The sequence below is a fragment of the Pseudophryne corroboree genome, chromosome 4 (genome assembly GCF_028390025.1).
Source record: "Pseudophryne corroboree isolate aPseCor3 chromosome 4, aPseCor3.hap2, whole genome shotgun sequence".
Lineage (NCBI taxonomy): Eukaryota > Metazoa > Chordata > Amphibia > Anura > Myobatrachidae > Pseudophryne > Pseudophryne corroboree.
In genome coordinates this window covers 824,575,780-824,588,642 of record NC_086447.1, presented here as the reverse complement: position 1 = coordinate 824,588,642, position 12,863 = coordinate 824,575,780, and the positions used below count along the sequence as shown (strand labels likewise).

At 44.8% G+C, this 12,863-nt stretch overlaps 1 long non-coding RNA gene across 1 annotated transcript in view; it reads right to left on the bottom strand.

The window, feature by feature from the left end:
• The window catches only part of LOC134910463 (uncharacterized), a 159,733-nt gene that overhangs the window by 18,883 nt on the left and 127,987 nt on the right, over nucleotides 1-12,863 (bottom strand). Inside the window, exons 2-3 of the long non-coding RNA XR_010176206.1 lie at nucleotides 9,831-9,986; nucleotides 8,464-8,627 (exon numbers count right to left, since the gene is read on the bottom strand). This is a non-coding gene — a long non-coding RNA (uncharacterized LOC134910463). The remainder of the gene's footprint in view (nucleotides 1-8,463; nucleotides 8,628-9,830; nucleotides 9,987-12,863) is intronic.

Here is a 12,863-nt window from a genome sequence, read left to right as displayed (position 1 = left end):
TTGCCCTCTCCAATGGTTAATCCTATCCAAGTGGGACGGTCTGCCTCAGTGGCTCAAGTCTCAAATGATGGTCCTGACTCCAGAGGTTCGCTTATCCCTGTCCTGGTTGCTCCAGGATCAACAGTTGGGCAGGGGCTGTCCCTTCTCGATTCCCCACTGGTTCCTCCTGATGATGGATGCCAATCTGCGGGTATGGGGCGCAGTGTTTGAGCAACACACTCTCCAGGGTCGCTGGACCAAGGAGAAGTCTCTCCTCCCCATCAACATTCTGGAACTGCGGGCCGTGTTCAATGCCTTGACACTAGCCCTGCCTCTGTTAAGGAACAGGCCTGTTCAAGTACAGTCTGACAACACCATGGCAGTGGCATACATAAATCGTCAAGGCGGCACTCGAAGCCGAAAAGCAATGATGGAAGTGTCCAGAATTCTTCATTGGGCGGAACGCCATCTGCCAGCAATATCGGCAGTGTTCATTCTGGGGGTCCACAACTGGGAAGCGGATTTCCTCAGTTGTCAGGACGTACATGCCGGAGAGTGGAGCCTTCATCCGGAAGTGTTTCAACTCCTAGTGGACAAGTGGGGCCTACCAGACGTAGACCTGATGCTGTCTCGACACAATCACAACGTTCCGGTCTTTGGATCATGGGCAAGGAATCCTCAAGCAGCGTTTGTGGACGCACTGGCAATTCCATGGGCCCTTGTGTCTACCCAGACCTGGCCAGACTGGCTTTGACGGCGTGGCTCTTGAAGAGTCACTCCTGAGGGCAAAAGGTTTCTCTCAGCGGTCATCCAAATTATGTTGAAGGCCCGTAAACCGGCTTTGGTTCGGATTTTCTACAGGGTCTGGAACTCTTACTTCACCTAGTGTGCTGCTAAGAACTACGATGTTTACAAGTTCAGAACCCCATGGCTTCTGGCTTTTCTGCAACAAGGCCTGGACTTAGGCCTTCTTCTGGCTTCACTCAAGGTTCATATTTCTGCCTTGTCAGTGTGGTTTCAGAGGAAACTTGCATCTATTCCTGACATTCATACCTTCACTCAGGGTGTCTTGCGGATACAACCTCCCTATGTCCCTCCTGTGGCTCCAAGGGATCTGTCTGTTGTCCTTAATGCCCTGCAAGGATCTCCCTTTCAGCCTCTTGATTTGGTGGACCTGAAATGGCTATTAAGGTCCTGTTTCTGTTGGCTATTGCCTCTGCTAGAAGAGTGTCGGACTTAGGTGCTTTGTCCTGTCGCACGCCCTTCCTGATATTTCATCGTGACCAGGCAGTTCTCCGTACTCGCCCTGGTTATCTGCCTAAAGTGGTGTCATCTTTCCACCATAACCAAGAGATTGTGGTTCAAGCCTTTATCTCTCCTGGTTTGTCTTTCAAAGAAAGGTCTTTGGATGTGGTACGGGCTCTCCGTATATATATGGAGAGGACTGCCTCCATTCGGAGGTCAGATACCCTTTTTGTACTGTTTGGTTTTCACAAATGTGGCTGGCCTACAAACAAGCAAACTTTGGCCAGATGAATTAGAATGGTGATTGCACAAGCTTATGCGCAGGCTGGTCTACCAGCTCCTGCTGCTATCAAGGCCCATTCTACTCGGTCTGTTGGACCTTCTTGGGTGGCTCACCGTGGGGCATTTACAGAACAATTGTGCAAGGCGGCTACGTGGTCCTCTGTGAACACGTTCATCAGGTTCTATGCTTTTGATACTTCCGCCTCCCAGGATACCTCCTTTGGATGCCGGGTTCTTGCGCCCGCTGCAGTGCATTCCCTCCCATGAGGAACTGCTTTAGGACGTTTATGGTAGACTTACCATTGTTAAATCTCTTTCTGCGAGGTACACTGGATTCCACAGGGCGCCCACCCTGACGCACTTAGCTTATTTGGGTTTGTATGGAATTAGCCGCTGTCCCTTCTCCTGTCGTGAGAACGTGGTTCTATGTGACAAACATCTACCGTCTCTTTACCTGCTACTGCATTGGACTGGTTAACAAAACTGAGCTCCTGTGCACAGATGATGGGTTATATAGAGGAGGCAGTGCAGTGCATCCTGGGAATAGTCAAAGTTTTTAGCCTGTTGGTGCCTCGGATCAAGATCCAACTCTACACCCCAATGTTATTCCCTGTGGAATCCCGTGTACCTCGTAGAAAGAGATTTAACAATGGTAAGTCTACCATAAATCTCCTTTTATAGCTAACACCAACCAATAGGATTAGCTGGTTCTCAGGTCTTGTATATTGTATATTATTATTTATTATTATCCTTTATTTATATGGCGCTACAAGGGTTCCGCAGCGCCCAATTACAGAGTACATTTGCACATAATCAAAACAGGAAACAGTGACTGACAGTTGAAGACAATATAGGACAAGAACAGGGTAACTAAGCATAACTACACCAGTAAATGACATAGAGATAAATTTCAAGGTGCCCAAAAAAACTGCAGGATTTGGGCAGTTGAGGATTATTACAGTAAGAAAAGGATAAGCACATGAGGGAAAAGGGCCCTACCCGTGAGAGCTTACATTCTAAAGGGGAGGGGCAGACAGAGAGGGGTGACACAGATGGGGTAACCGAGCATGGGACAGAGGGTTAGGATGAGATTTGGCTTGGTTTGGTAAAGAAGTGGGTCTTAAGAGCCCGTTTGAAGTTCAGTAGGGAGGTGGTGTGTCTGAGGGGGAGAGGTAAAAAATTCCAGAGAAAGGGAGAAGCAAGTGAAAAATCTTGGTGATAGGAGTGGGAGGAAGTAATCAGAAGACAGGAGAGTCGGCGTGCATTAGCAGAGCGAAGAGGACGGGTGGGAGAGTAAAGGGATTTAAGGTCAGAGATGTAAATGGGAGAGGAGTGGATGAGTGCTTTGTAAGTGAGTGTGAGAAGATTGAATTGGATTGTGAAAGGGAAGGGAAGCCAGTGAAGGGCTTGCAGGAGAGGGGAGGTGGATGTAGTGCATTTGGTGAGGAAGATGACCTGGACTGCAGCATTGAGGATAGATTGGAGTCGAGAGAGGTAATTGTCAGGGAGGCCAGTTAGGACGAGATTACAGTAATCCAGTCTGGAAATAATCAGTGAGTCTTGGTGGCATCCTGGGTGAGAAAGGGTCGGATCCTGGAAATGTTTTTGAGATGAAAATGACAGCTTTGTGAGAGGTGCTGAATGTGTGGTTTGAAGGAGAAAGAGGAGTCAAGGATTACACCAAGTCAGTGTACTTGGGGGCTAGAGGAGATAGTCGTGCCATCAATGGATAATGAGATTGTGGGAGGTGAGGTTGTTCGGGAGGGTGGGATGATGATCAGCTCAGTCTTAAACATGTTGAGTTTAAGAAAGTGCTGGGACATTTATGAAGAGATAGCAGAGAGACAGTTGGAGGTACGAGTGAGGAGAGCCAGGGAGAGATCAGGGGAGGAAAGGTAGATTTGAGTGTCATCAGCATAGAGGTGATATTGGAAGTTAAAAGAACTAATGAGTTCACCTAAAGAGGACCTATAGAGAGAGAAAAGGAGAGGACCAAGAACAGAGCCTCCGGGGACACCTACAGTTAGTGGAAGTGTGTGGGGGGGGGGGGGGGGGTAGTGTCATGAGAGGAGACAGAGAAGGAACGATCAGAGAGGTAGGAGGACAGCCAGGAGAGGACAGTATCACGCAGACCAAGAGAGTGAAGGATTTGCAGGAGAGGGTGATCCACAGTGTCAAAAGCAGCAGAGAGGACAAGAAGAATAAGCAGAGAGTAGTGGTCCTTAGATTTGGCTGCATGGAGGTCATTGCAGACTTTTGTGAGGGCAGTATCAGTGGAGTGGAGAGAATGGAAACCAGACTTGAAAGGGTCAAGCAGTGAGTGAGAGGAAAGAAAGGCAGTGAGGCAATTATAGACAATACACTCAAGGAGTTTGGAGGCAAAAGGGAGGAGAGAGATGGGTCTGTCACAACGCCGCGGCCACCGCGCTTGCCTCTCCGGGTGCGCTGGGTCACCTGGCGGTCGTCCCCGCTGGTGGGCTCCGGGTCCCGGCGTCCGTTGCCGCTGGTCTCGGCGGTATTCCGGGGAATGGGCGGCGCCGGCGCGTCCAGCGTCCACGGAGGTGGGCGGGTGACGTCATCGGCTCGCTTCCTCCCCGCCAATCAAACCGGGGTGGGAAGTTCAAAAGCAGACGCTGGGCAGAGCCCCGGCGCCTGAGTATCTTCTCTTTCCCTGAAAGTGACTCCAGTGCTCCTGCCTGTATGGTTACCTGCTACTGCTTTGAAAACCCCAGAGTTCCGGTGGGCAAAGTGACTCCTACTACTGCTTACAAGCTCTGGTACCCCTTTGCCGCACAGACCTCTGCGTCTCCAGCATTCTTCAGTGTCTTTAACCAACGCTCACAAGTTCATCAGTGTCTTTAGACATCGCTCACAAGTTCTTCATGCTTCAGTGTCTTTCACCATCGCTCACAAGTTCATCAGTGTCTTTCACCATCGCTCACAAGTTCATCAGTGTCTTTAACCATCGCTCACAAGTTCATCAGTGTCTTTAAACATCGCTCACAAGTTCTTCATGCTTCAGTGTCTTTCACCATCGCTCACAAGTTCATCAGTGTCTTTCACCATCGCTTTCAAGTTAATCAGTGTCTTTAACCATCGCTCACAAGTTCATCAGTGTCTTTAAACATCGCTCACAAGTTCTTCATGCTTCAGTGTCTTTCACCATCGCTCACGAGTTCATCAGTGTCTTTCATCATCGCTCACAAGTTCATCAGTGTCTTTAAACGTCGCTCACAAGTTCTTCATTCTTCAGTATCTTTAAACATCGCTCACAAATTCTTCAGTGCCTTTCACCACCGCTCACAAGTTCATCAGTGTCTTTAAACATCGCTCACAAGTTCTGCATTCTTCAGTGTCTTTAAACATCGCTCACAAATTCTTCCGTGTCTTTCGACATCGCTCACAAGTTCCCATTCTTCTATGTGCTTCAGCATCATGCTCAAATCCTTCTCATCATAAAGTTCTTTAGCGTTTTACACCAATTGTAACTGTTAAAGTTCTGCATGAGGAAAACCTATATCCGGCCATCTCTACTCCGACCCAGCTGTGGTTCCTGTTCCCGACCATCGGAAGAACCCCCGAGTTCTCAACACTCCCAACTCAGGTCAGTGATAGGGTCGATAGTGGGAGAGGGTGTTTGGATCAAGGGTAGGTGTTTTAAGAATAGGGGAGACAAGAGCATGCTTGAAGGTAGAGGGGACAGTGCCTGACGAGAGGGAGAGATTGAGAAGGTGGGCAAGATGGGAACAGGCAGAAGGAGAGAGGTAGCGGAGGAGGTGGGAGGGGTTAGGGTCAAGTGGGGAGGTGGTAGGGGGAGAGGAATGGATGAGGGCCATGACTTCCTCACCAGATACATGGGAGAAAGATGTCAGAGTTGGTGAGAGGGAAGGGGAGGGGTGGCAAGGGATGGGTGGTGGCTTGTTGCTGGTCTGTTTGGATGTGATGTCCTGACGTAGGGAGTCAATCTTGGATGTGAAATAAGTCGCAAAGTCAAGAGCAGACAATAAGGAAAGGAGAGGAGGTGGTGGTGGGCAGAGGAGGGAGTTAACAGTGGCAAAGAGGAGACAGAGAAGGAATGATCAGAGAGGTAGGAGGACAGCCAGGAGAGGGCAGTGTCACGCAGACCAAGAGAGTGAAGGATTTGCAGAAGGAGAGGGTGGTCCACAGTGTCAAAAGCAGCAGAGAGGTCAAGAAGAATAAGCAGAGAGTAGTGGTCCTTAGATTTGGCTGCATGGAGGTCATTGCAGACATTTGTGAGGGCAGTATCAGTGGAGTGGAGAGAACGGAAACCAGACTTGAATGGGTCAAGCAGTGAGTGAGAGGAAAGAAAGGCAGTGAGGCAATTATAGACAATACACTCAAGGAGTTTGGAGGCAAAAGGGAGGAGAGAGATGGGTCGATAGTTGGAGAGGGTGTTTGGATCAAGGGTAGGTGTTTTAAGAATAGGGGAGACAAGAGCATGCTTGAAGGCAGAGGGGACAGTGCCTGATGAGAGGTAGAGATTGAGAAGGTCGGCAAGATGGGAACAGGCAGAAGGAGAGAGGTGGAGGGGATAGGGTCAAGTGGGGAGGTGGTAGGGGGAGAGGAATGGATGAGGGCCATGACATCCTCACCAGATACATGGGAGAAAGATGTCAGAGTTGGTGAGAGGGAAGGGGAGGGGTGGCAAGGGATGGGTGGTGGCTTGTTGCTGGTCTGTTTGGATGGGATGTCCTGACGTATGGAGTCAATCTTGGATGTGAAATAAGTGGCAAAGTCAAGAGCTGACAATAAGGAAGGGAGAGGAGGTGGTGGTGAGTAGAGGAGGGAGTTAACAGTGGCAAAGAGGCGGGGGGTTGGAAGACTGGGTAGAGATGAGAATTTTGAAGTATGAACGTTTAACAAGGGAAAGGGCAGCACTGAAGGATGAGAGCATACATTTGAAATGGAGGAAGTCTGCCTTAGAGAGTGATTTCCTCCGCTGTCGCTCGGCAGTATGTGAGCATTTTGGTAGATATCTGGTACATTTAGTGTGCCAGGGTTGAGGTATTGATCTGCAAGGGTGAATAGTGGTTGGTGGAGCAACAGAGTCAAGAGCAGAAGTAAGAGATGCATTGTATAGGGATGTGGCTTGTTCAGGGCATGTGAGAGAGAGAGAGAAGAGGAGAGAGAAGTGAGTCGAACAGGGAGGATAGGGATGAGGTGTCAATAGCCTCAATGTTACGCTTAGTGATGGTAGCCTTAGGAGGGAGAGATGGGGAAGCAGAGATAGATAAGTTGAAAGAGAGCAGGTGGTGGTCAGAGAGGGGAAAAGGGGAATTGGAGAAATCAGAAATATCGCAGTGGTGAGTAAAACCAGATCCAGTGAGCTCCCGTTTACATGGAAGGGTGAGGTGGTCCACTGGAAGAGACCAAGTGAAGAGGCGAGGTTAAGGAGTCTACAGGCAGGTGATTTTGTGGGGTTATCGATAGGGATGTTTAAATCATCTAGGATAATGGAGGAAATGTCAGAAAAGAGGAAGTGAGGTAGCCAGGAAGCAAAGTTTCGAGGAATTTGGAGGAAATGCCAGGTGGACGGTAAATTACAGCATCTCGAAGCTTACAAAGTTGCTAGAGGTATATTGCATGGACCTCAAATGTAGAGAATGTAAGGGATGGTTCTGGAGGTATAAGTTGGTATATGTAGCTAGAGGGTAAAAGGATCCCAACACCACCACCATGGCGACCCCCGGGTCAGGTGTGTGTGTGAGAATGTGAGGCCCCCAGCATAGAGAGCAGCAGGAGAAGTGGTGTCATAGGGAGTAATCCAGGTTTCTGTAATGGCCAGGAGATGCAGGGAGTTAGAAATGAAAAGGTCATGAGTGGGGGCCAGTTTGTTGCAAACAGGTCTGGCATTCCAGAGGGCACAGGATAGGGGGTAGGAGTTCATTGGAGAGATGTGAATGAGATTATCAGGATTGCTGTAGCGTTGAGGTAAGATTCATTTGGAAGGAAGGGAGACTGCAGGAGTGAGGAAGGGAGGGAGTGTAGTATGATAGTGGTGGAGGAGAGGTGAGGTGACAGGCAGAGCAGGTAGAGAGCAGGGTTGAGTGGTGGTGTAGAGAGCCTTTGAAGGGACAGAAGTAAATTGTAATGGGGAAACAGAAGAGGAGGGGAAGGGAGGCAGAGGGGAGGATGGGAGACAGAGGAGAGGAGAGAGGATGAGATGTAGGAGACTGGGAGAGAAGGATAGAGGTGGTACCAAGGGAGAGAATAAAGGATTAGGAAGACAAACATTAATGGGGGATGTTGCCATAGTGTGGGTGGGGTAAATAGTGGTAGTAAAATGAGAATAGGAGGAGGAGTGGTGACTGAATGAGAGAGCAGTGAAATTGCAGAAATAAATATGATTAGCAAGAATTTAAAATGTGGTTAATGTCTACAGGTTAACAGTAAGGCAAATGTTTTGCTGATGTTAGATGGAAAATTACACAGTGTAAGCAAACAGCAAGTCAGTGTTCCTTCATTAACTATACAGGTGTTTTTTGCAGAAAGTGAATGTATAGTTTCCTGAGTCAGTGAGGTTTGGAGAATTTTAGAAGTGAACATACATTTGTAGATGCAGTCTAAGTGTTGTTGGCTTGTGATGGTTTTTTTGCATTTGTTTGTTGTTTAATTTCAGTTTCCGTCCAGTTTAATCACAGACGACATCCTTAGAAAGTAACATTCATCCTTTGAAAACTTTCAACCCAAACTGATTCAGCCAAGCTGATTCAGCTAGACTACACACTAATATCAAGACCAACAAACGTGTATGTAAGCACATTGATTGATTGGACCCATCCCTAGCCCATCACCCATTTGAAGCGATAAAACTTACACAAATAAGTGGTGTGTGGGGACAAAACCATCACACATTCCCCAAATAACTTCTAATAAAACCAGCTTAAATCTGCTAATAATAATAATAATAATAATAATAAATCCACAATTCATTACCTATTATCTATACATTCATGGTATTCATCTGTGATAATTAGCAGTGTATGTCACATAGGCTATCGCAGCAGTCTCAGGTAAGATGGGAATTCCTCTAGTCTTACGCTGTTGATTCTATTCAGTATTTACAGGAGCACAAAATGTTCTGTATGTCACTGTGTTACCTAATAAAAAAAGAAATTAAAAAAAAAGTAAAACAAAAAAGTAAAACAGTATATAAGAAATCTCATTGGAAATACAGGACTAAGTACATTTATTTCCTATTTCATAAAGGTGTACGTTATATATTAATATGGAGACCAAACTGCATATGTCAATACCATGTCTATCAGGTTGAGATTGTCCCTCATTTCTGAATTAATTGTAGTCTTTATGGCAGCACTACTGATTCTAAAGTTTATCCACATTCTCCAACAGGAGAGAAAATATTATAAAATAATTTCAATATACCACCACCCAGGGTACGGGCAGGAACCAATCAGCCTTTTCCTTTCATATTTATAGCCAGTGGGACCTTTGTACTGTATTTAAATTGACAGTGAACTCAGTGCACGTCGTTGAATGATAAATTACTGACCAGGTGTGTATTGTAATGAATATAATTGTCCTTTAAAATCCAGCAGCTGAAACCACCCAAGACACTGTTGAATAAATTCAAACCTCAGTGTTTAAATGCCGTCTCATGGGCACATGCTGTTTGGGTGTATATGTCTTTTTATTACATACTGTACAAGACACTACGTCAAAAAGGATTAGGATGACTTGTTTGCAAATATCCTTATTATCTTAATCCTAACAAGGTTCTGTTATTTAGCAAATCAATACTGTTGATTTATCATATGTTTGTTTATGATCCTATTCCAATCTATACATTTCCCAATATGCCCTGATTTAACGATATAACATTTACATGTTCTAGTTTTTCTTGTGTTTAATTTCACTGGCAACTTTATGTACAAAAAGTACAATATAAAACAGTGCACAATAAGAAAACAATACAGACATAAGCGCACATCTCTCTGAGTGCATATTACAGCCAATAACAGCTTGAGGATGTAGCTGTTTACCTGCCCAGATCATTAACAGTAGTTAATATGTAGACTGCCAAAATGTTGACAGAATAATATTGACCTAAGAACACCAACAAGGTCTGAATTATAATTTTAAGCTTGATGGTAAAGCAGCTTCTATCATTTATCAAGTACATTCTGTCAAATGATTGTTAGAAGTTGATTGCTGTTGACAACTTCTTCAATTATACATGCGTCTGTCTGGTGCTAGACTCGCCCTCAGGCGGTACTGGACCTCCCCTCCCCCTGTCAGTGCACTCCCTAATGTAACGTGCTGTGCATTCCTGTAATATGTACCTTACTTTCCTGTTTTAAGCACACTGGCAGTCTTCTGGAAACATCTACAGTAAGAGGTGGAACTTCAGCTTTGGCTTTCAGAGATGGTGGATCATTCATGGATTCACCTTCAGACAATAGATTCATTATCCACACATACAGATGTAATATTGAGTCCTATTGGAAAAAAGTGCACTATACAAATAAAATTATATATAGATTCTGTATTTCCTCTAACGCTTGCAACCGAGATGTGGCGACGGGGTCAGTTACTCTGGAATGCAAGCCTGGTGGTTGCTATGCGTCACCAGGGGACATTAGGCTTGTGGAATGCAGGTGGATGGCGGTGGTGGAGGGCAGCACATGCTTAAGGGTGTATATTATGGGGTAAGTGATCTGTTTGATTGTTATGCTGTTGGTGAGTCCTAATGAAGGAGCTTAGGCCCTGAAACGTAGATGTTGAATGTACCGCATTTATTGCATTGAATTTGTGCCTCGTGAGATCCACTGGAGTGTTGGATTATACAATATCATACCTCCCAACATGACCCTCTCCAGGAGGGGCAGAATGCTCTGCTCCTGGAATACCTTCTTAATCTATGATTGCCATAATTGGTGCTGAAACACCTTTCTTATCCATTAACCTGTTCAAAACAGGTGCCAGTAATCATACAGTAAATTAAGGAATAGGTTCCAGAAACAGAGCATTTTGTCCGTCCTGGAGAGGGTCATGTTGGGAGGTATGCAATATTATTAAGTGCCGGCATTTTTGGTGGACTATACAGTATGTATATGTGTGTATATATATATATATATATATATATATACACTGCTCAAAAAGATAAAGGGAACACTAAAATAACACATCCTAGATCTGAATGAATGAAATATTCTTATTAAATACTTTGTTCTTTACATAGTTGAATGTGCTGACAACAAAATCACACAAAAATTATCAATGGATATCAAATGTATTAACCCATGGAGGTCTGGATTTGGAGTCACTCAAAATTAAAGTGGAAAAACACACTACAGGCTGATCCAACTTTGATGTAATGTCCTTAAAACAAGTCAAAATGAGGCTCAGTAGTGTGTGTGGCCTCCACGTGACTGTATGACCTCCCTACAACCCACACAAGTGGCTCAGATAGTGCAGCTCATCCAGGATGGCACATCAATGCTAGCTGTGGCAAGAAGGTTTGCTGTGTCTGGTCTCACAAATTTGCTGCTACGATCAACTCTGAATTATCCCCACAGTACCTGGCCAATAAAACTGATTCTGATTCTTAGCAATTTGCTTTTTGTTTTCTATTTTAGCTGCTCTGATTTCTTTTTTGCATTTATTGCTACATTCCTTGTAGTAGTGGATTGACCCCGCCTTCCCATTTGATTTAAACACTTTGAATGCTGGCTTCTTTTTATGCATTTCATCCTTAACCTTCTTATTAAACCACATCGTTTGAATTGAGGGGCTAATTCAGGTTGGATCGAAAATCAAGATGCAACCAGAATTATTGCAATCACCCCACGGGCGCATATGTCTGCACTTCTGCACTTTCTGCGGGGGCTGCAATAAATGCTATCTCCTCTGCCTGTCAATCAGGCAGAGGCGGTCGCAGGGCGGGGGCAATGCTCCATTTCCAGGGCGGAGACGGAGCGTTGCAGGGGTGGGGCCGGCCAAACGGGGACATGGCAGAAGTGTGATCACGGTGGCTGCGTGACGTCACATGCAGCCGCCGCGATTGGGAATATGGCGGAGGGATCCCTAATTCCTGCGATGAAGCAGAAATTGCGATGCAATAGCAATTTCTAATTCATTAAGGGGGGGAAGGTAGCGGTCAGCATGCTGGGCGGCCTTGGCCTGGGATGGGTGGCCCCCAGCATGCGATCCAAAGGATTGCAAATTCTGCTAATTAGCTAAATTTGCAATCCTTACTGAATTAGGCCCTTAATACTCATGTGTTTACTGCCTATGGGAATGAACTTGTGAGTATATTTATCAAGCAACATTTTAAAAGCATTCCACATTTCAGCAGTGTTCCCAATCTATCTCCTTTAGTGCGCGTTTCAGCTTGTTAAAATTTGCTTTTCTAAAGTTAAAAGTCTTAGTTGAATCCTTGTAGTGCTGCTTTTGAAAACTATTATCGAATAATATTGATAACACAATAAAGTTTACTCAGTGAAACTTTGAGCCATTTGCACTGCAGCCAGTTGGACACCTATGAGTTTAATTATCACTCCCCTGCTATATTTTTCAGCCTGTCTTAAAAATATGGGCTATATCACCATGATTTACAAGCAAGTGTGGGGATCAGGGGCTGCTCTGTGTCCTCATATGGCATATTATTAGTCTCTGGCAAGAGCAGATGAAACCAACGAGTTTATTATCTTGCTGCCAAATAACTGTTTAAAGCCATTAACATGTCAGTTCAATGTATTCTGCCTTAATAGCAAATTTGGTAGTGAAAACATATTGATACATAATAGTTTTGCAAATGACAGCTGTCAATATAATAGGGGAAAGCAGCAGATTACACAGCTACAATGAACCTTTCATAGCTTTGCAAGTACATTTTGCTATTTTCATGTTCTGGCAGCATTATGACTTGTAAACAAAAAATATCAAGTTTATATAGCCAAATAAGAGCTAACGCCAACAGAAATGTTATTACCAAGCCAATAGATACAGTATATTTCATCATATATTTACAGTTTCTTTTTTACAGTACAAGAATGTTTTGTTTTGTTGTTCATGTGACATTCGCCTGATGCTATATTTGTATATACACAATATAAATATTTATACAGTTGTTACAGATGTGTGAAGAACAAGTGTGAAAGTTGTTATCGCTTCTTGGACTGTTGACTAACACATTTACAAAGGCCATTATATACATATTGAAAACAATTCATCCGTTTTGTAGGATTGTGCAAAAAGAGATGAGGGATACCTGGAACCCTACCAGAATATGACCAACAAATCAGATATTGGGATTGATGAATGCGTCCATATACAAACATAAACTTAAATGCTATTAGCAGAAAATGAAAATT